General features: G+C 43.7%; 1 long non-coding RNA gene across 3 annotated transcripts; it reads right to left on the bottom strand.

The window, feature by feature from the left end:
* Nucleotides 1-1586: 1586 nt before the first annotated feature.
* LOC143661592 (uncharacterized) lies at nucleotides 1587-18117 on the bottom strand. Of its 3 annotated transcripts, none has more exons than XR_013164715.1 (4): nucleotides 18007-18117; nucleotides 9839-10002; nucleotides 2240-2342; nucleotides 1587-1986 (listed from the first exon to the last, which is right to left on the bottom strand). It is a non-coding gene; the product is annotated as an uncharacterized LOC143661592 (long non-coding RNA). The 3 variants fall into 3 exon arrangements; XR_013164712.1 differs by having other exon boundaries at nucleotides 2240-2337; XR_013164714.1 differs by having other exon boundaries at nucleotides 2240-2324.
* Nucleotides 18118-22273: the final 4156 nt, after the last annotated feature.

Raw genomic sequence — 22273 nt, 5'->3', positions numbered from 1 at the left:
GTGTTCACCATGTGCCTTCTCACATGAGAGAGAGACCCTGAACTTCATTTGCCTTCTTGAACTAAGGTATCTTTCCCTGGATGCCTTAGATTGGACATTTCTCTAGACTTGTTTTAATTGGGACATTTTCTTGGCCTTAGAACTGTAAATAGCAACTTATTAAATTCCCCTTTTTAAAGGCCATTCTGTCTCTAGTATATTTCATTCCAGCAGATAGCAAACTAGACCAATCATATAGCATGACTTTCCCTCTCATCAGAGACCCACCCAATGGCAGACCTGCCAATACCTTGATTTCGGTGTAGTATGATTTGGGGCATCTGGCCCCCAAAACTGCAAGATAATACATTTCTTTCATTTTTTTCTTGGTTTCTTCTTCTGATTGTTCATTTCTTGTGTAACAAAACACTACTGATTTTGGGGTGTTGATCTTCTACCCCAACACTTTGCTGAATTATTTTATTCCTTCTAGGAGCTTTATTGTAGATATTTCAGGATTTTCTGTATATACATTTTAAGCCACCAAATTTGTGATAATTTGTCACAGCAGCCACAGGAAACTAATATGGGGGATTGTGCTCCATTCCTAAGAGTGGGGGATCTTCATAAATTGTTTGGAATTCTTCTGCATGAGAGATTTCTCCTCCTCTTATTCATGTATTTATTCAATCATTTATTTATATTAGTATGAACTCATAGATATTTATTTTATACTTTGGGTTATAATACAATACTACTTTATTTATTTTGCTGATCTGCATCCTTTTTTTGTGTGTGGTGGGGTTACATTTCATTATTTTTCCATGTGAGTATCCTGTTATTGCAGCACCATTTGTTGAAGTTTTTGTTTGTTTGAGAGGAGGTGCATGGACCAGGAATTAAACCCGGGTCTCCAGCATGGCAGACAAGAATTCTACCACTGAACTACCCTTGCGTACCCCCACCCCCTACATCCTTTTTAAAAGAATGTCTCTCTCTGCACAGGTAACTCCCAACACCTACAGGTGCCCTTGCAGGGCACAAGAAGGTTGTAGGGGCTGGACGGAGATTTGGAGGTGACTTTTCTCCAATTGTACGACTGTGTCCTGAGGTCCAGGTGTGCAAATTTTAAACAGATGTAGAGTCATAAACTCACCATGAAAGCACCAATGAAAATGAAAGCATTGCTCTCTCTCTCACACACAGGCATACAAAACAGATTTCGCGTACAAATGAATAAATGATGAATAACGCCTGTCAAATATTTGGCAATTCTTTCCAAGAGCGTAAATTATTAAGGAGGAACTGATATTTTAAAGGAAAAGTTAACTCTGACCTTTGTTGATGCCATTAATGAGTTTTAATTGCCCTGGACCAGGCACTGCAGCTATGGTCTATTCTCTTCCCAAATATCTCAAGCGAAATCCACTCCACACCCTCGTTCATTAACTACTCAAAGTATTTTCAGTTTCCTACATATCGAAGTTTTCCTTGTTTCCAGTGAAATCTCCTCTACTTTAATTTCAATTTTTAGCCAGAGAAAGAGAGAGAGAGGGAGAGGGAAAGGAACAGAGGGAATGTGTTTTCAAAAATTTTTAATGCTCCGATTGGATTGGATTCCCTTGAGCAGCACTCAAGGGACAGGTGAAAGGAAACGCGCCCTTTCACTAGAAGCACAGGCCTTTCAGTTCCTTCAAATGCCCTTGGTTTGTTGTGAACACGGTCGTCAAGTCAAGAACCTATTTCTCAAAGAAGAGGGCAGACGGAGCCCTGCCTTCCGAGGCCTCACGGGCGCTGGCCACGAGGGCCTGAGCTCCTTCCAACCCAACTCCAGCCCCGCGGGGGGCTCTGGCTCCTTCGGCCTCAGCAGCTCGGCCAAGACGGAGGGTATGAAGAAGACTGAGACCTGCCGTAAGAAGCTGTGTCCAAGTTGTCCAGTGTCCTGCCGAGGTGAACTGCCACTGCAGCCCCTCCCAGGCCATCCCCCTGCCGTGGCCACCCGGGAGCCTGGGGACAAGGAGCTGTGCAAGGAGGTGTGGGGAACAGGAGTACTGGGGTACCCCTTCTTGCCCATGTCCCCACCCAAAAGCCAATTTTGTCTTTTCCAAACAAAAACCTCAGTTGGCTCTGCCAATCTCCCTGCCACACATCCCCCTCCAAAAATAAAGAAGAGGGCGGCCCCAGCCCAGTCCCCAGGGGTGGGGAAGGCAGCATTTGGCACAGGGCAGGCCTGGGTGCTTGTTTGGGCTGTGCCCCTTACCAGCTGTGTGACTTGGGCAAGCCGCCTCCTGGGTCTCGTTTTCCTTGTCGGTGAGAAGACAGTATCGATGTCACAGCACTAGGATCTTACAACAACCACTACACTAGGTAAAATGTTATTATTCTGTTGTTATTGTTATTGTTAGTAAAATTATAACCACAGCACAGGCTCAAGTCAGAGTAAATTGGTTTCAAGTCAGAGTAAATTGGTTTCAAATCTGAGCTCCACCACTATGACCCCAGGCAAGTTAGTTAACCTCTCTGAGCCTCAATTTCCCCATCTGTAAAATGGAGAAATCTGATAGGATTAATGTGAAGATTAAATAAAATTAAATGATGTGGACTTCCTGGAAGATGGCGGCTTAGTAAGACGCGCGGATCTTAGTTTCTTCTCCAGGACACCTACTAGGGGAGTAGAAACGATACAGAAAGCGCCCAAAGCCACAACAGAGATAAAAAAAGACAGCGTACCCCATCCTGGAACGGCTGGCTGGCTGAGAGAAGCAGCTCGGGTGAGATCGCCGAGGCGCGCGGGCCTTACTGGGCGGGCCTTACCGGGCGGGGTGGCAAGCGGCCGGAGTTACTCCCTTCCCCCTTCCTGGGCCGGCTGGGAGAATTGGAGAGGCGGTCCCGTGAAACAAAGACGGCTGGCGCCCACACCACGCGCAGCCCCCGGACCAACTGAGAGAATTGGATCGGAAACCCCCAGGCCGCGGAGAACGGTGATGGGTGGGGGAGGCCCCTTCCAAACCCGTGACTCCCGGGGAACGTGCACTCTCTCGGGCGGGCCGCTGCCGCTGGCGCCCTCCCGCCACGCTTGTTGCCCAGGGCCGACTAGGAAATTCGGATGGGCTCTTTCCCTGGCTGCGGCGACCAGCAACCCTCCCTGCGTTCGGACCCCGGGCCGGCTCAAGCCGCTTCGGCTAGCGAACCCCCAGGACGGCGAGAGTTTTCCAAAGTTAAAGGTCCCACAGCACCTTTTACTGGTGGGACCCGCAGACAAACGTGTGCCACGAGCGCGACCTACTGGGCAGGATAAGAAAAACAGAACCCAGAGATTTCACAGAAAAATATTACAACCTTGCTGGGTCCAACACCAAGAGAAATCTGAATAAATGCCCAGACGCCAGCAGCAGAAGATAACTGTCCACGCTCAAAAGATTGAGAATATGGCTCAGTCAAAGGAACAAACCAATAGCTCAAATGAGACACAAGAGCTGAGACAACTAATGCTGAATATACGAACAGAAATGGAAAACCTCTTCAAAAATGAAATCGATAAATTGAGGGAGGACATGAACAGGACATGGGCTGAACATAAAGAAGAAATAGAAAAACTGAAAAAACAAATCGCAGAACTTATGGAAGTGAAGGATAAAGTAGCAAACATAGAAAAAATAATGGATAGCTACAATGATAGATTTAAAGAGACAGAAGATAGAATTAGTGATTTGGAGGATGGAACATCTGAATTCCAAAAAGAAACAGAAACTATAGGGAAAAGAATGGAAAAATTTGAACAGGGTATCAGGGAACTCAAGGACAATATGAACCGCACAAATATACGTGTTGTGGGTGTCCCAGAAGGAGAAGAGAAGGGAAAAGGAGGAGAAAAACTAATGGAAGAAATTATCACTGAAAATTTCCCAACTCTTATGAAAGACCTAAAATTACAGATCCAAGAAGTGCAGCGCACCCCAAAGAGATTAGACCCAAATAGGCGTTCTCCAAGACACTTACTAGTTAGAATGTCAGAGGTCAAAGAGAAAGAGAAGATCTTGAAAGCAGCAAGAGAAAAACAATCCATTACATACAAGGGAAACCCAATAAGATTTTGTGTAGATTTCTCAGCAGAAACCATGGAAGCTAGAAGACAGTGGGATGATATATTTAAAATACTAAAAGAGAAAAACTGCCAACCAAGACTCCTATATCCAGCAAAATTGTCCTTCAAAAATGAAGGAGAAATTAAAACATTTATAGACAAAAAGTCACTGAGAGAATTTGTGACCAAGAGACCAGCTCTGCAAGAAATACTAAAGGGAGCACTAGAGTCAGATACAAAAAGACAGAAGAGAGAGATATGGAAAAGAGTGTAGAAAGAAGGAAAATCAGATATGATATATATAATACAAAAGGCAAAATGGTAGAGGAAAATATTATCCAAACAGTAATAACACTAAATGTCAATGGACTGAATTCCCCAATCAAAAGACATAGATTGGCAGAATGGATTAAAAAACAGGATCCTTCTATATGCTGTCTACAGGAAACACATCTTAGACCCAAAGATAAACATAGGTTGAAAGTGAAAGGTTGGGAAAAGATATTTCATGCAAATAACAACCAGAAAAGAGCAGGAGTGGCTATACTAATATCCAACAAATTAGACTTCAAATGTAAAACAGTTAAAAGAGACAAAGAAGGACACTATATACTAATAAAAGGAACAATTAAACAAGAAGACATAACAATCATAAATATTTACGCACCGAATCAGAATGCCCCAAAATACGTGAGGAATATACTGCAAACAGTGAAAAGGGAAATAGACTCATATACCATAATAGTTGGAGACTTCAACTCACCACTCTCATCAAGGGACAGAACATCTAGACAGAGGATCAACAAAGAAATAGAGAATCTGAATATTACTATAAATGAACTAGACTTAATAGACATTTATAGGACATTACATCCCACAACAGCAGGATACACCTTTTTCTCAAGTGCTCATGGATCATTCTCAAAGATAGACCATATGCTGGGTCACAAAGCAAGTCTTAACAAATTTAAAAAGATTGAAATCTTACACAACACTTTCTCGGACCATAAAGGAATGATGTTGGAAATCAATAATAGGCAGAGTGCCAGAAAATTCACAAATACGTGGAGGTTCAACAACACACTCCTAAACAACGACTAGGTCAAAGAAGAAATTGCAAGGGAAATTAGCAAATACCTCGAGGCGAATGAAAATGAAAACACAACATATCAAAACTTATGGGACGCAGCAAAGGCAGTGCTAAGAGGGAAATTTATTGCTCTAAATGCCTATATCAGAAAAGAAGAAAAGGCAAAAATTCAGGAATTAACTATCCATTTGGAAGAACTGGAGAAAGAACAGCAAGCTAACCCCAAAGCAAGCAAAAGGAAAGAAATAACAAAGATTAGAGCAGAAATAAATGAAATTGAAAACATGAAAACAATAGAGAATATCAATAAGGCCAGAAGTTGGTTCTATGAGAAAATCAATAAGATTGATGGGCCCTTAGCAAGATTGACAAAAAGAAGAAGAGAGAGGATGCAAATAAATAAGATCAGAAATGGAAGAGGAGACATAACTACTGACCTCACAGAAATAAAGGAGGTAATAACAGGATACTATGAACAACTTTACGCTAATAAATACAACAATTTAGAGGAAATGGACGGGTTCCTGGAAAGACATGAACAACCAACTTTGACTCAAGAAGACATAGATGACCTCAACAAACCAATCACAAGTAAAGAAATTGAATTAGTCATTCAAAAGCTTCCTAAAAAGAAAAGTCCAGGACCAGATGGCTTCACATGTGAATTCTACCAAACGTTCCAGAAAGAATTAGTACCAATTCTCTTCAAACTCTTCAAAAAAATCGAAGTGGAGGGAAAACTACCTAATTCATTCTATGAAGCCAACATCACCCTCATACCAAAACCAGGCAAAGATATTACAAAAAAAGAAAACTACAGACCAATCTCTCTAATGAATACAGATGCAAAAATCCTCAATAAAATTCTAGCAAATCGTATCCAACAACACATTAAAAGAATTATACATCATGACCAAGTAGGATTCATCCCAGGTATGCAAGGATGGTTCAACATAAGAAAATCAATTAATGTAATACACCATATCAACAAATCAAAGCAGAAAAATCACATGATCATCTCAATTGATGCAGAGAAGGCATTCGACAAGATTCAACATCCTTTCCTGTTGAAAACACTTCAAAAGATAGGAATACAAGGGAACTTCCTTAAAATGATAGAGGGAATATATGAAAAACCCACAGCTAATATCATCCTCAATGGGGAAAAATTGAAAACTTTCCCCCTAAGATCAGGAACAAGACAAGGATGTCCACTATCACCACTATTATTCAACATTGTGTTGGAGGTTCTAGCCAGAGCAATTAGACAAGAAAAAGAAATACAAGGCATCAAAATTGGAAAGGAAGAAGTAAAACTATCACTGTTTGCAGACGATATGATACTATACGTCGAAAACCCGGAAAAATCCACAACAAAACTACTAGAGCTAATAAATGAGTACAGCAAAGTAGCAGGTTACAAGATCAACATTCAAAAATCTGTAGCATTTCTATACACTAGTAATGAACAAGCTGAGGGGGAAATCAAGAAACGAATCCCATTTACAATTGCAACTAAAAGAATAAAATACCTAGGAATAAATTTAACTAAAGAGACAAAAAACCTATATAAAGAAAACTACAAAAAACTGCTAAAAGAAATCACAGAAGACCTAAATAGATGGAAGGGCATACCGTGTTCATGGATTGGAAGGCTAAATATAGTTAAGATGTCAATCCTACCTAAATTGATTTACAGATTCAATGCAATACCAATCAAAATCCCAACAACTTATTTTTCAGAAATAGAAAAACCAATAAGCAAATTTATCTGGAAGGGCAGGGTGCCCCGAATTGCTAAAAACATCTTGAGGAAAAAAAACGAAGCTGGAGGTCTCACGCTGCCTGACTTTAAGGCATATTATGAAGCCACAGTGGTCAAAACAGCATGGTATTGGCATAAAGATAGATATATCGACCAATGGAATCGAATAGAGTGCTCAGATATAGACCCTCTCATCTATGGACATTTGATCTTTGATAAGGCAGTCAAGCCAACTCACCTGGGACAGAGCAGTCTCTTCAATAAATGGTGCCTAGAGAACTGGATATCCATATGCAAAAGAATGAAAGAAGACCCATCTCTCACACCCTATACAAAAGTTAACTCAAAATGGATCAAAGATCTAAACATTAGGTCTAAGACCATAAAACAGTTAGAGGAAAATGTTGGGAGATATCTTATGGATCTTACAACTGGAGGCGGTTTTATAGACCTTAAACCTAAAGCAAGAGCACTGAAGAAGGAAATAAATAAATGGGAACTCCTCAAAATTAAACACTTTTGTGCATCAAAGAACTTCATCAAGAAAGTAGAAAGACAGCCTTCACAATGGGAGACAATATTTGGAAATGATATATCAGATAAAGGTCTAGTATCCAGAATTTATAAAGAGATTGTTCATCTCAACAACAAAAAGACAGCCAACCCAATTACAAAATGGGAAAAAGACTTGAACAGACACCTCTCAGAAGAGGAAATACGGATGGCCAAGAGGCACATGAAGAGATGCTCAATGTCCCTGGCCATTAGAGAAATGCAAATCAAAACCACAATGAGATATCATCTCACACCCACCAGAATGGCCATTATCAACAAAACAGAAAATGACAAGTGCTGGAGAGGATGCGGAGAAAGAGGCACACTTATCCACTGTTGGTGGGAATGTCAAAGGGTGCAACCACTGTGGAAGGCAGTTTGGCGGTTCCTCAAAAAGCTGAATATAGAACTGCCATACGACCCAGCAATACCATTGCTAGGTATCTACTCAAAGGACTTAAGGGCAAAGACACAAACGGACATTTGCACACCAATGTTTATAGCAGCATTATTTACAATTGCAAAGAGATGGAAACAGCCAAAATCTCCATCAACAGAAGAGTGGCTAAACAAACTGTGGTATATACATACGATGGAATATTATGCAGCTTTAAGACAAGATAAACTTATGAACCATGTAATAACATGGATGGACCTAGAGAATATTATGCTGAGTGAATCCAGCCAAAAACTAAAGGACAAATACTGTATGGTCCCACTGATGTGAACGGACATTCGAGAATAAACTTGAAATATGTCATTGGTAACAGAGTTCAGCAGGAGTTAGAAACAGGGTAAAACAATGGGTAATTGAAGCTGAAGGGATACAGACTGTGCAACAGGACTAGATACAAAAACTCAAAAATGGACAGCACAATAATACCTAATTGTAAAGTAATCATGTTAAAACACTGAATGAAGCTGCATCTGAGCTATGGGTTTTTGTTTTGTTTTGTGTTGTTTTGTTTTGATTTTACTATTATTACTTTTATTTTTTTTCTCTATATTAACATTCTATATCTTTTTCGGTTATGTTGCTAGTTCTTCTAAACCAATGCAAATGTACTAAGAAAGGATGATCATGCATCTATGTGATGATGTTAAGAATTAATGATTGCATGTGTAGAATGGTATGATCTCTAAATGTTGGGTTAATTTCTTTTTTTCCGTTAATTAAAAAAAAAAAAAAAGAGAGAAGGGATAATTGGAGATGAAGGGATACAGACTGTACAACGGGACTGGATATAAAAACTCAGAAATGGACAGCACAATACTACCCAATTGTAATGCAATTATGTTAAAACACTGAATGAAGCTGCATGTGAGGTATAGGTTTTTTGTTTTTGTTTTTTTTGTTTTTTTTCTTTCTATTATTGTTTTAATTCTTATTCTGTTGTCTTTTTATTTCTTTTTCTAAATCGATGCAAATGTACTAAGAAATGATGAATATGCAACTATGTGATGTTATTAAGAATTACTGATTGTACATGTAGATTGGAATGATTTCTAATTGTTTTGTTAATTCTTTTTTTAATTAATTAAAAAAAAAATTAAATGATGTGATGCATGTACAGCATTTCGCACACTGAATGAATAAAGGTTGACCATTATTGCCGGATTACACAACATTACACCTTTCAACGTGTCTTAGTCCCAGGTTGACCCCAGGTCCTGAGCTGACCTTAACCAAACCTGGCAGTATGTTAGGGACCCAATCCCCCTACCCCACCTCCTGCACAGTCAGGTTCCTGAACTGCTCTTACCACCTTCAGCCTGAGCTGTCACCTTCCCTCTACCTCTGAACAGGAGACTTCAGGCCAACAACCCACCTTCCGCCTTGGGTTTCTGAGTCTACCCGTGACGAAGCTGAAACCACCCCGAGCCCTGACCTGCCTCGCTAGGGTCCTGACCCTTTGCCAGGCATGCACCAGCCCCTTCCCTGGAGCCTGCTGCCTTCTGCGCTTACCCTCACCTGCTGGCTCAAGTCCTGCTTTGCCTCACACATGCCTCTCCAGAAACGACCCTGCCTGGAGCCCCCCACTACCATACCCCAGCCACTGCCTGTGGTCCTGTGGATGCTGACACAGGCTGCCTCACACTGGAGGTCACAGGGCCCTCTCGGATTCGGGCGTTGCGTGTGCCGCCATGCCTCTCAGTCCCTGTGTCCCACATTCTCTGCCCCCCACTCTGCTGATGGCCTGCTTCCTCACAGCGGTGGCACTGGAGGTGGCCGCTACCTCAGTTTACCCTCACACGACGCTTGAATCATCCCATCTGTCAGCTGAGGAAACGAGTCCCAGAGATCCTCAGTGGCTTTCCCAGTGTAATGTAACGAATAACTGCCAGAGATCTTGGGCTCCCTTACCTCTCATACCGGGACCGCTCAGCTTCCCACGTCACAGTTCCAAATTTCCTGAGAGCTAGCTCCCTCATTTTGGACAGTAGTTCATCAAACTTCAAAGGCTTGGCAGGTACCACTGTTCCTCACACCCAGGCATGTGGTCAGTGCATGTTTCCAGAGATACTTTTCTGCATGGAGGGAAAAGAGGGAACATATTTCTGTTTGACTAATACACATATAATCTCAAGGACCCTTCCATTTTTTTAAAAGCTTCAGATAGCCAAGCTCAGAGACCGGTGCAAACAGGAGAGACAAGGAAGTATTGAGTTGGTTGGAAATTTCTAGATTTTATTGCACAGGAGCCCTTTAGGATTTAAGTGCTGTTACTATGATGCAGGAGGAAGGGAACAGGATTTTCCCAGGCTCTCTCCACATTCCGTGGTACTCTGGGTCTCAGAGGAAGTTGGGCTTCTGTGTCCAGAGTCCTGCATATGTACAGCTGGCATAATGGAATCAGTCCTGGAGAACTTGAAAGCCACATTCTGCATAATCAGGGAAAGGCTCCAACACATGAGCCTGGAAGAAAAGATGTCTCCACAGTGTCATCGCTATCACCAACGACCTTGTTGGCACAATCGTTTACATGTTGGTGTCTCCATGTACACACCATGGGATCAGGAACGATACCTGTTCACTACTGGAATCTTAGCCCTTAGAACAGGGTCTGGTATATAGCAGGCACTCAGTAAATTTACTTTTGTATACATATATTATAAATTCTAATCCAGATCTTCCATATTAGCTGCCAGTAAGAGTTCCTTGTTGTCACTGGTCAGCTGCCAGTGGTCAGAAGTTATTGCTGGGTTCCAGTTGGGTGCAGCCAGCAAAGGGGAGAAATGTCTCCATCCAGTGTTTCTTGATGTTGGTTTTTTTGTTTTTTTGTTTTTTTTAGTAACAAGTATTACAATGGATTTCTTTGCCGAATGGCCCATCTCATTAAGTCCACAAATATCTTCCCTATCCAAATGTAATAAGTATTACCTTTGGCTACCATTTACTGATTAACCACCATGTGTTATGTACATATTATCTCATCAAGTTCTTAAAGCAACTCTTAGATATGTATTATCATTCCCATTTACTGAGAAGATAACTGAGGCTTGGAGAAGCTAAGAAACTTGGTTTAGGTCCTACAGCTGTAAAGCAAGGAACAGAAGACGTGAATCAAGTCTATCCAACGCCCCTGCTCTTAACCACCACGCAGGATCACAAAATAAGTGGATTGCCTTTTTTCTGTTATGTCAGAATTCCACAAAGAAAGACATCCAGCCCAAATTCTCCTATCAGACCTGGATTGTTTCAGAGATAACTAGGTCACTGGGGTCCTTTCTTCTTGGTGCATTATCAGAGTCACAAGAGAACAACTGAGATGGGGACCAGCCTTAGCAACCCCTAACACAAATGGTGGCAACATAATAAAAGGAAATGATGTTTTCAAACAACTTGTGGTCTTCCTTCTATGGGCCTGCTTCCCCCTCTTTTCACCTTTTCAGAAACGGGCATGGGTGAATTCATGTACAGGAGTGTTCCAGAGCTCTGGGCAGCAAGGGGTCACTTCTAAGGCCCCTGAGTCACTCAGCTTAATGTAATCCTCATTGGGTCATGTGCCCATCCCTCCCCCCAGGAAAGACTAAGATCCATAACGACATTTTGGAAGCTGCCCTGAGCTCCTGATATGCTCCAAGGAGGTAGTTCTCCTGTCGGGGTTAAAAAGAAAATCTGTTCTCTCCTGTTAGGTTTGTGGTTTCCTGTAATAGTTTGGCATGGACCTTTGTCCCATCCAGCATCCCTCTTTTTCCTTGACCTCACCAGGCCACCGTTACACTCACTCCTAAGACAATGTCATCTCTGTCCCACTGCAGGGGAATGGCCTTGAGGCTCCAGGCAAAGAGGGCCATGATCCTGACTCATTTAGGAAGGATGGAGTGCCCTAGTGTCTATTTTCTAAGGAAAGGTTATGTAAGCCTCCCAAATTCCACCCTCTCAGAACAGCTGCCCCACGCCATTTCTTAGTGACTGTGTCAGGGGATGCTCTATAATAGCCCTCGGCTTTCCATCAGGGCTGACACTCAGAGTCCATCTCTCATCTTCTCCATTGGCAGTGCCCTCCATTTTGGGTGCCAAGAAAGTGGAATTTTAGCTGAGGGTCAAGCGGAAAGGAAAAGATATATAACTGCAGTTGTAACATGTCATGACGTCAAGGTCTGGAAACTGAAGAAGGATTGAGTTGGAGAAAGGGGGTGGGATGTTTGTTTAGAAACCGTCTCACACAGCCCAAATCAAAGAGCCTGTTTTCTCAAGTTCCCTTTTGGTCTCTGCCCTACTCTCTTCATTAATTCTCCCCTGTCCTGAAAGCCCTCTCCCTCATCCCAAAGTCCCACTTCTGTCAGAATCTAAGGAATTCTCTCTGATTCTCCCATGTCTGAAATGCATACATAAACTTTGCTTCACCTGACCCACTTAAAAATGTCAAGAAGTGATCAATGCCCATGCCTTCTCTCTGAAGTCTTTCCCAAAAGTTACAGCCAGCTCCTATCTCTCACCTTCCTCTCCAGTTCTGGAACTTAGTGACGGGACCAGGTGAGCCCTTGAGCCTCTCTTCAGCCCAAAAGAGACCATGCTTTCTTGTCTTGACTATTCTCAGGTCGTTCTGTGTGAGTATCTTGTCTCCCCAGGAAAACGGGGCGTTCCTTGGAGTCAAGAACTGGATCATTAGTTCATTTGTATGTGACACTGTGCACTCCTCATGGTTCTGAATTCCTAGGCAGGGTTTAAAAATATTTAGGGAGCTGGGTGCACAGGTGGTTCAGTGGCAGAATGCTCACCTTTCATGCAGAGACTGGGGTTCAATTCCTGGACCATGCACCCAAAATACATGTATATATGTATATATATATATAGGTATATATATGTATGTATATATATTTAGGGAGCTGCACTGAGCTGAACAGAATTAAAGGGAAGCGCATGGTAAAACATGAAGCCACTGGGTATTCATTAGGAAAATGGTCAGTGGCCTCTAGTTCTAGGTGGATGACGCTTAGGATGGGCCCAAGGTGTGTACCAGAACACAGGGGGCCCTCAGACCTGTTCCAACTAAAGGAAGCTGATGGGACCCCAGGAGGCTTTGGACCTGAGTGACCCGCATGTGGAGAGGAAAAAAAGAGAAAGATCCCTACCTTATCTGGACCAACCAGCAGACGAATGTCCCTAGACTAGGTGCCAGGTGCAAAGGATTTGCTGATCATTGGTCCCTTTTGGCAAGATTTTACATCCTCACAAGCATCTGATTTTCAAGGGACATCTACTTTTACCTCAACCACCACCTTTATTAAGACAAAAATCAACCCATCAACTTGCCTAATTAAACAAAATTATCCAGAAGTAACACTGAGAATTTAGCTGACAGCTTAGTGCCAGGTCTACTCATTGGAATGGGAAATGTGCATCCTCATTCCTGCACTGGCGTGTTTGAACTCTAAGAATACCTTTTTTCTGATGGCTTCTCTTGGAGATATTTGCGAGAATGAATTTCCTGGCCATTTTATGAATGGGAGAACAGCTAGAGGACCCAAGAGTTTCCAGTGTGAGTTAAAGGCGGTGCCTCTGGATGGTCTACCAAAGCTGGAGGGCTTCAGAGAGCATCTGCTTAACTGTTCGTTTTGTGGTTGGGAAATCCGAGGCCCCGGGTGATTGCAGGAGCCCATCAAGGTCACATACCTCTATGACCACGGTCTGGAACTGGGATTTACATCTCCTAACTCACAGTCAGGGCTTTTCCAGCATACACCAAAGGATTAAAAATTGAGGCACAAACTCTGGGATAAGACTCAACAAGGCTAGCAAGGCAATGTCCTTTGGAAGTTTACTAAGAACTGCAAAAGAGAAGTTCTACAGAACATCTGGGGTTGGTTGAGGAGCTCTTGGTCGCCAGAGGCAGAAGGCACAGCACACTCAGCAACATTTTCTTCTGCATATGTAGGTGTGGTGGTGTCCAAATTCCCTTCCTCCCTCAAAGGGAATCTGGACTAGTGTGACAGGACATTGGCCTAGAGGCCATGGCGGGGCTGGGGTCCTTCCATCCAGTGATCGGACAGGACAGGACAGCAGAAGACCCCACAGAGTCATAAGCCAACCTTTCAGCAGCCCCTGCTCCAAATCCCCCTGTGCGAGTCTCCTCACCAACCCCCACAGATCTCCACTTGCAAGTACAGAATTACAAGACTTCCCAAAGAGAAATAGGGTGGTTTTGCCCTTAGCCCATTCGTGTGTGACCAAACTGGGTTCAAGAGTCAAGCAAACATGAGTGAGATGAAGGTTGTGCTGCTGCCCTGGCCTGGTCCCATCTGAGCAGCTGCCGCCTGGAACCTACACCTGGGGCAAACCCAGCATGAGGCAACACCTCCCTCCTCTGGCTACACTCCCTCCAAATCCTTCCCACATCTGCAGCAGCTCTCTGCAGAGAGAAATGGGTTAGTGCCCGTGTTCCGAAAGCCACCAAAGCCAGCAGCAAGCAAGTGTCCAAATTGGTAGGAAAATCTGCTTCAACTCCAGAAAAAGTAGCCAGTGTTCCGATTTTTAAAGAAACTGACCCTACAGGTAACTCAAAAATTGTTATCACGCACAGCAGAGTATGTGCTGATTTAGGAGAAAAAAAAAATGTGCCTGGCGGGAGCTGTGTTTGCGACCCAATTTGGGGGAAGAACTGATAAAAGAGTTATGAAAGCAAACAGCAAAAACAAAACGAAACAGCAATGCACCCCTTTTAAAAAGAGACTCGTAAAATGTTTAGGGTCAGAAACTAAAATATAGTTTACCAGGGGCAAGCATGGAGGCAGGGGGAGGGGGTTCATGCTTTAGGGGACAGAGTTTCTGTTTGGGGGTTTTGAACGGTTTGGGTAATGGCTGGTGGTGAGGCAGCGCAACATCGCAAACGTAATGAACACCAGTGAACTATATATTTCAATGTGTTTAAAAGGGGAAACTTTAGGTTATAGATGTGTTGCTAGAAAAAAATTTTAAAAAATAAACAAACTATAGGACTGTATAACACAAACCATGACCCTCAATGTAAAGTATGGACTATAGTTAACAGTATTACTATAGTAATATTTTTCATCAATTGTAACAAAGGTATCACGCTCATGCAAAAATGCAAAGTGTCAATAATCGGGCAAACTGAGTGGTAGTGGGGAGCCTATATAGGAACTCTGTATTTTCTGCATGATTTTTCTGTAAACCTACAACTTCTCTCTTTTTTTTTTTTTTTTTTTTTTTAACAAAGAGTGACTTGCAAGATAGGCAAGTTTGCCAAGCTCCCAGGGGGACAACAAACATCAAAGGCATTTCTCCAAACTAGGCCTGGACTCATTTGACCATTTGTAAGCGAGCCTCGTCCATCTACAAACGCACAGGTCTCCATGAACAAGGTGAAACTGTGACCCTCTGCTGTGCCTAAGGGCAGACAGCCTCTGACCACATTTGTCATGGGGATTCACTAACACTGGATGCAAAGCCACAAAACCCACGCCCACCTTTCCTGGTCATGTCCCCTTGAGGTCACAGGTCACAGTGTTTTGCTTAACAGAGCCAGCGAGGTGGACCAGTTACAGAAGATACCCTCGCCTGATTTAAGGTGACTTCCCCGGGAGGAGCTTGATGGCTCCTTTGCTTCCTGTTGACCATTCAGCATTAGCCAGTCCCTGGGACTTCTCCCAGGCCTGGCACCAGGCTCCACTCTTACAGGAAGGCGTGGTATGTTCGGGAATAACAAGTAGCTCCCCGTAGCTGGCATCGAAACTGTTGTTTGCGTTCTATAAGGTGAAATTTTCCTCTCAACATCCAACTATACATTGACTCCAAGATACGGCTGGTTAAACAGGCAGTGCCATGGAGAAATCAGAAAATCCAAAGTCCATGTGTGGGAAACAGCATTGCCTGAATACGGACAGAATATGCTGTGTTTTTATTTGTAAGTACTTAGCAGACACATAATGGATGGCCCTGGTTTGTTCCACGCTGGTCCTCTTCCTCCTTCTTCACCTTGGACCAGCATCCCCAGAGGCTGCTCCTCCAGCTGCCCGGGTTGAATGCAGGAGGTCTGCGTCCTGCTTCTCAAATGTGAGTTTTCTCTGCCAGAACTTTAATGCAATAATTAACATCTTCATTGGTTTAATAAAAAGTGTTAGCTTTTCCCCATATAAATGAAATGAAACTTGATGCCAGAATGGGTTTAATTTTCTAAAGAAAATTAAAAGAACTCCAGTTGCAATTAGAGCCCCCGAGATATCAGGAGCTTTCATAACAGTGGAATGCCAGTTTTTCTGCAGAAAGAGGGCTAGAGAGACAAACCCTCATTTGCAGTGATGTTACCATTTGGTTTTCATTCATTAAGAAAAGGTTACCCGCCACCCAAACTTGGGATCTTCTTATTCTACTCAGATTAAAAGTCCAGCCAGGACACACAGCTTTAAAGAATAAGCAGGGCAGATGAGTCAGCCCAACCTGCCAAGCAAATGAAACAAAGAAGAGGCCCAGGTGTGGATTTAAATTCACCTTCCACAGTCCTGGTGAGAAGGACATTCTACCAAGGTCACACTTCCACTGCGCCTGCCCCAGCCCTCGGGGCCCGCAGATGAAGCAGACGGCACAGGCCTGCCCCTCCGTTGTGGAAATTACAGGATTTCTGGGAAGAGGAGACAGTGCCCAGGGAACAATCAGAAAACAACCCAGGAGGAAGGGACGAGTGAGGAGGCCTGAGGCACACAACGGAGATGGAGCCACAGCCAAGGGAAGGATGTGGGGGCTGGGCTGGGGGAGGCTCAGAAAAGGGAAGTTTGCAGGGGACAGGCTGGAGGTCACGCTGCAGCAGAGAAAAGCACCAGGGCTGGGAGAAGAAAAAGGAGAGAGGAAGAGAGTTGATATAAAATGGAGTCTATCTAAAGTGTTGGTGGGGTTCCCCGTGGTGGGTTCTGTCTGGTGCTGTGTAACTGTCGGAGCGGTGGGTCCCTCCCCTCTGACTTCTCAGCGGATCACCCCGCCCTTGTGTCTTTCTCTCCTGACTGTTGATGTGTGCATTTTGTCCAAGTACGAGGCAGTAATGATAAGACACCTTCAGTGTGACACCTTTGGAGTGGCTTGGAGTCATTTAAAAATTACCAATAGTAAGTAAGGGTGACTCTCATCGTAACCCCTCGTAGCAGGTCAATCAGGTATGAGCGGGTCACGATTCATTCTTCCTCACACCAGAAACCAGTGTCCTTGGCAGGGCAGGACACAGCCCCTGTCTTCTCCAGAGGGTTCGATGAGTTAGCTGGGCCCTCCCTCTCCTGGAGACTGGGCTTACTGTCAAGTGGGCACATCCCCTCAACGCTGGGGAGTTTGAGAATGAGGCCACAAAGCCAGAATGCATCACCCCTCATCCACCTTCCACAGATTCTTTCCCTAGGGTTTCTATAGGTTCAAAATGAAGATCCCAGTGGGTTGACCACATGGACCGACCTTAGAAATCACCTGTTGATTTCACAGACAAGGATGTGAACCCTGAGGAATTGAATGATCTGTCCGAAGTCACAGAGGTATTATCTACCAGGTGGAGCTCAGTCCTGCTGGCTCTGAGTGAAGATCCCTCAGCTGTGCCTGGCAATTTTAACAGGGATCATTAAACCATTTCCAGAAAGGGCCAGAGAGTAAATAGTTCAGGCTTTTCAAGCTATACATTCTCTGTGATAACTATTCAGCGCTGTCTTTGCTGCGTGAAGGCAGCCAAAGACACCACGTGAACAAACAGGTGTGGATGGGTTCCAACAGCACTTTATCTCCAATAACAGGAGGCAGGTAGGATTCAGCCCACCAGCCAATCCTTGCCAACCTCTGAATAAGAGAATCGATCATTTCTTGGTCTCCTACAGTGTTCCAGGCCAAGCACTTGACGGGCATTCTCTCCCTTAGTTCTTGGTTCTTAACCCTCCTGTGAGTTGATTACTATTCCCACGGTTCCACAAATGTGAAAACTGAGGCTCAGAACCATCGATCACTGGTCCAACGACCTGCAGCGGGTAACGGGCAGAGCTGGAAGTACAGCTTAGGGCTCCCCTAAGAGTCTTAGTAACTCAACAACTAAACCATAGTACCTTCCAGAAGCACAGCAACCTTTGGTTTTGGGTATTTCACCAACCTCCTTTGAAAGCTGCTCTTTTAAAGGTCTACTGAGAGAGTGACCAACTGTCATAGCTGCCCGGGTCAGGGGGTTTTCCTAGATGCTAAAACCAGGAGTATCCCAGGCAAACTAGCATGGCTGGTCACCTCACAATCAAACATTTTGATGATGCATTTGGGGCCTGCTCAACTGAACAAAATGAAGTAGACACCTGTGGCTACCTAAGTCAGGATTTGAACTGAATACCCTCCCTCTGAGTGAGAACAGAGTCCCAGAGAACAAAGTCTCATGACGGATGGGCCCGGAGTTAATAGTTGCTGGGAAGCGAAGGACAACAAGGAATAGTATCTTCTTTCAAGAGGCCAAGAGGAAGTCATCTTCATGACATTCCTGGTTGGCCCAGCCATCCTCTCTCTCTCTCTCTCTGTCTCTCCTCTCAAGGCTCTCTTAGGCTCATTGAGTCCCCCGGTGTCCTGCATGGGCCCTTGCTGGGACGTTTGTGTTCCTGTCGCACATTAGCCAAACAGGTAAAGAGAATCCACTAGGAAACTGACCATGGTGGAGGCCTCGGCATGTGCTGAATCACAATTGTGCCCCCACCTACTTTCCAAGATGTCCCAAACCGGCTTGCTTCCTCTGGGCATCTTTTATCTTTCCCCTCTCCAGACTCTCCTCCTCTTACTCCATATGCATCTTCTCATAGACTACGATGATCTCCTGACTGCGTAATTATCAGTTTGACTTGTCTATCTCCCTGGGTAGACCCTTTGCTCAGTGCAGGCCACTTCTGTTCATTACTGTGTCCCTGATGCTTATAAAAGAACAAGTCAAAAAAGAAGAGCTCATTGAAGAAGAAATGTGTTAGTCCAAGGGAAGGAGAAGGGCAATCTCATTGGAATTTTAAGGCACAGAACACAATGAATGCTCCATATATGCTTATTGGATAAATGGATGGTTAGATGAATGCCCCGTAGCATGGTGAGCAGTGGGTACACCTTTAGGCTTCTTTCCAAAGGCTGATCTATTGTGTTTCAGTCCTTCCAGCCCTTTAAGACGCCATTCCTCACCCCCCCCCCCCCCCATCCACACATCTGACACAAAACCAACCATGCTGTCTCCAGATCTACGCCTGGAATGTTTAAAAATTGGGTCATCTCATTCCCTGACTTTGGGGGAACTGATACTTACTCTCAGATTTCTGGGCCCTTTTGGCAGGGCCCCTTTTGGCCGTTTGAGGTAATTGGCCATTTACACACAAGGGCAAGGTAGTACTTTGATAATTACTAAAGCCACAGTTCCAAATCATGACAGTTTGGAGTTTGAAAAAACACATCAACCAACCCAACAGTCAGGTTTCCATGAAAGGAGACCTCAGCTTCTAATAACTCTCCAGCACATTCCTAGCACACTCCACCCTGCTCTAGCTCCTCCTTTGCCATTTTGCCAAATTTCCCTCCTTCCTTCCTACCACTCCCACCTACTTCCCAATAGACTCTTGTCACTGAGGCAAAACAAGTATATTCCTGCATTCCCTTTCCAACTGAATCCAACTGCCTTCCAGCCTTCAGCTCACTTGTAAAGGCCAATTGAACGCGCTGATCTGAGTAAAAAGCTTTGTGTTGTGTGTGCAAACAAGTTATGGTTTCTTTCCTTTTTTTTTTCCAGCTCAGATTACCTGGTTTCTGAGTGGGCCAACTCTGGGAGAAACACTCCCAATCAATGCCTTCTGTTGAGGTCTAAATACCCAAGCTCACTGGCTCCAGAGGAATAAGAAACAAACCAGAGGAAAAACATGTTGCAATACAGTTCTTACATTATTTCCTTACAACTGAGGTCTCCAGGTTGGGGTGGGGATGGTGGAGGATGAAAGGTTTTCATATTTGATGAATAAATGCCTTGTAGCCCTCTTTTAGTTTCCTTTAAAGAACTCCCAACACATTACAAATGTTCTCTCGGTCCTTCATATGTCACTCCCTTCTGAGAGAGAGAGCTGGAAAAGTAAAACCCATTAGACAGATCCAGAAATGAAGGCAGCAGGTAGCCTGATGACTTTCCTGAACCCCAAACAAGTTATTGGGTCACCACTTTGATATCAAATTTATTTTCTACCTTTCATTTAGTGTTTCTTCTTATCTCCAACTACTTGCTTTCCTGGGTCAAACCTTTTTCTTCCATGTGAGGAAGAACCCATAGCCCAAATTCTGATCTTCACTTTTCTGGGGCCCACAAAAGCAAGTCACTAATTATTTTGTGTCATATCTGTCATATCTATGGTTGTTTTTATGTGGCTGGTATGCTCTACTATAGTGGTTCCACCTGGGATTAAATTTGTGGTTTTTCCCTCTTTTGTAAAGGGAGAATTACCAACTTCTTCAAGGCAGTAGCCATAATAGAAAAATCCCTTTGAAGACTGGTATGAGGAAGAAATCATGATCATCCTGGAGGAAGCTGTAATAATACCTTCTGTACTTTGAGTGTTAAAAATGTAAATTCCCCAACCTGCTCTAACGCTGTGGGGTGATTACCAGGAGCCAAGGATCCATTAATTGGCATATCCAGGAACCATCCTCATGGGCATTTGGCAGCAAAGAGGTCTCTGGGTGCCTAAACTACAGAGATGATCACTGTACTGTGATGCTTCAGGTTCATTCCCAGAGGAGACAGTGAAGAGGCTCCTTGAATGAGAATGACCCCAGAGACTGGCTCTCCCAGAAGAGGCCCTGAAGAAGGGCTCATTCTCCAGTTCCAAGCAGAGGAATCTGCCCCTATCTGGCCTTCCAGAGCTTCCACTTATGGGTGGCTCTACCAGCACGGGAAAAACCGCATCTCCCTACTGCTCTCATCTTTGCCCAAGCCCTTCACCAGCCCAAATCCCAATGCTGAGCTTTCACACTTTCAATTGGCTTGGAAGGGTTAGGATGGACTTTGACTCCAGCCATGGCCTACTGTGGATTCTCAAGTGCTGGAACACCACCTGGAACAGTATATCTCCTACACAGGTATGTCCATCAGAGCCCCTCTACTAAACTAGAAGTTCCTAAAGCATATTATGTCTTATGGGGCTTTTTTTTGCATTGTCTTACTTATGGAGTATTGGGCACACAAATACTTAAATATCTGGTCATTTCTCTTTTTAGTCCCACACATTCGCCTGGCCTGTCCCATTTCCAAATATCCTTCACACCAATGTGTTTCTGAAACACATTCTGAAACATGGTCACTTAGCATCCTAGAAAGTCACAAAGCAGCAGACACTCTGTTTATCTTTGTTTTATTCAAGAGAAAAGCTAGTCATTTCTGCTTCATGGTTTCTTGGAACAGACATTTCCAAGTTTCCATCACTCTCCCAGCCTAACCAGTTTCTAAAGGAACATTTCAATGCTTTTTCAGCTACTCTTTCAATCAGGCCTTGTTGTATGCAATTGGCTGGAATCCACAGATAAGCTATCTTTACTATTCAATCTGATTCCTTTGTTCCTAGGAATATTGTTTTGGTTTGCTGGAATTCAATATACCAGAAATGGATTGACCTTTACAAAGGGAACTTATTCAGTTACAAATTTACAGTTCAAGACCATGAAAATGTCCAAATTAAGGCATCAATAAAAATGCCTTTCACTCAAGAAAGGCCGATCATGTCTGGGGTTTCTCTGTCACATGAGAAGGCACATGAGGTGTCTGTTGTCCTTCTCTCCCAGCATCTAGTTTCAAACGGCTCTCTCAACTTCTGGCATCTCTCAGGGCCCTCCTTCCACATCTCCAAAGGTCTGTGTCTTTTGGTTTCATGTCTCTGCCCTCTCAATCGGCCCTGAGCTCCCCAATCTACCTTTTATTCTCTTCATACAGGGTTCCAGTAAAAGGATTAAGACCCACCATGAAATGGTGAGATCACATCTCCATCTAATCAAAAGGTCTCACGCAACAACAGGTCTGCCCCCACAAGACTGGATTAAAAGAACATGGCTTTTCTGGGGTGCATAACAGTTTCATACCAGTACAAATCCTATTACACAGGTTTTTACCCTGATTATTTGTCATTTCCAAACACAGACCAAACTATGCATATTCCTCTTTCCTTTATATTTTATTCCCCTATTAATTTGCTATTGAAAGGAAAATAAAACTACAGCAGAATAAGTCACAATATAGAGCCAACATCATATTTAAGAATAAATCAGGGGAAGAGAGAAGGACCTCATGGTGGGTGTCGCTCGGTGACTCAGCGGGCTGACTCTTGTACC

Source organism: Tamandua tetradactyla, chromosome 17 (assembly GCF_023851605.1).
Source record: "Tamandua tetradactyla isolate mTamTet1 chromosome 17, mTamTet1.pri, whole genome shotgun sequence".
Taxonomy (NCBI): domain Eukaryota; kingdom Metazoa; phylum Chordata; class Mammalia; order Pilosa; family Myrmecophagidae; genus Tamandua; species Tamandua tetradactyla.
This window is presented reverse-complemented; position numbering and strand designations above follow the sequence as displayed.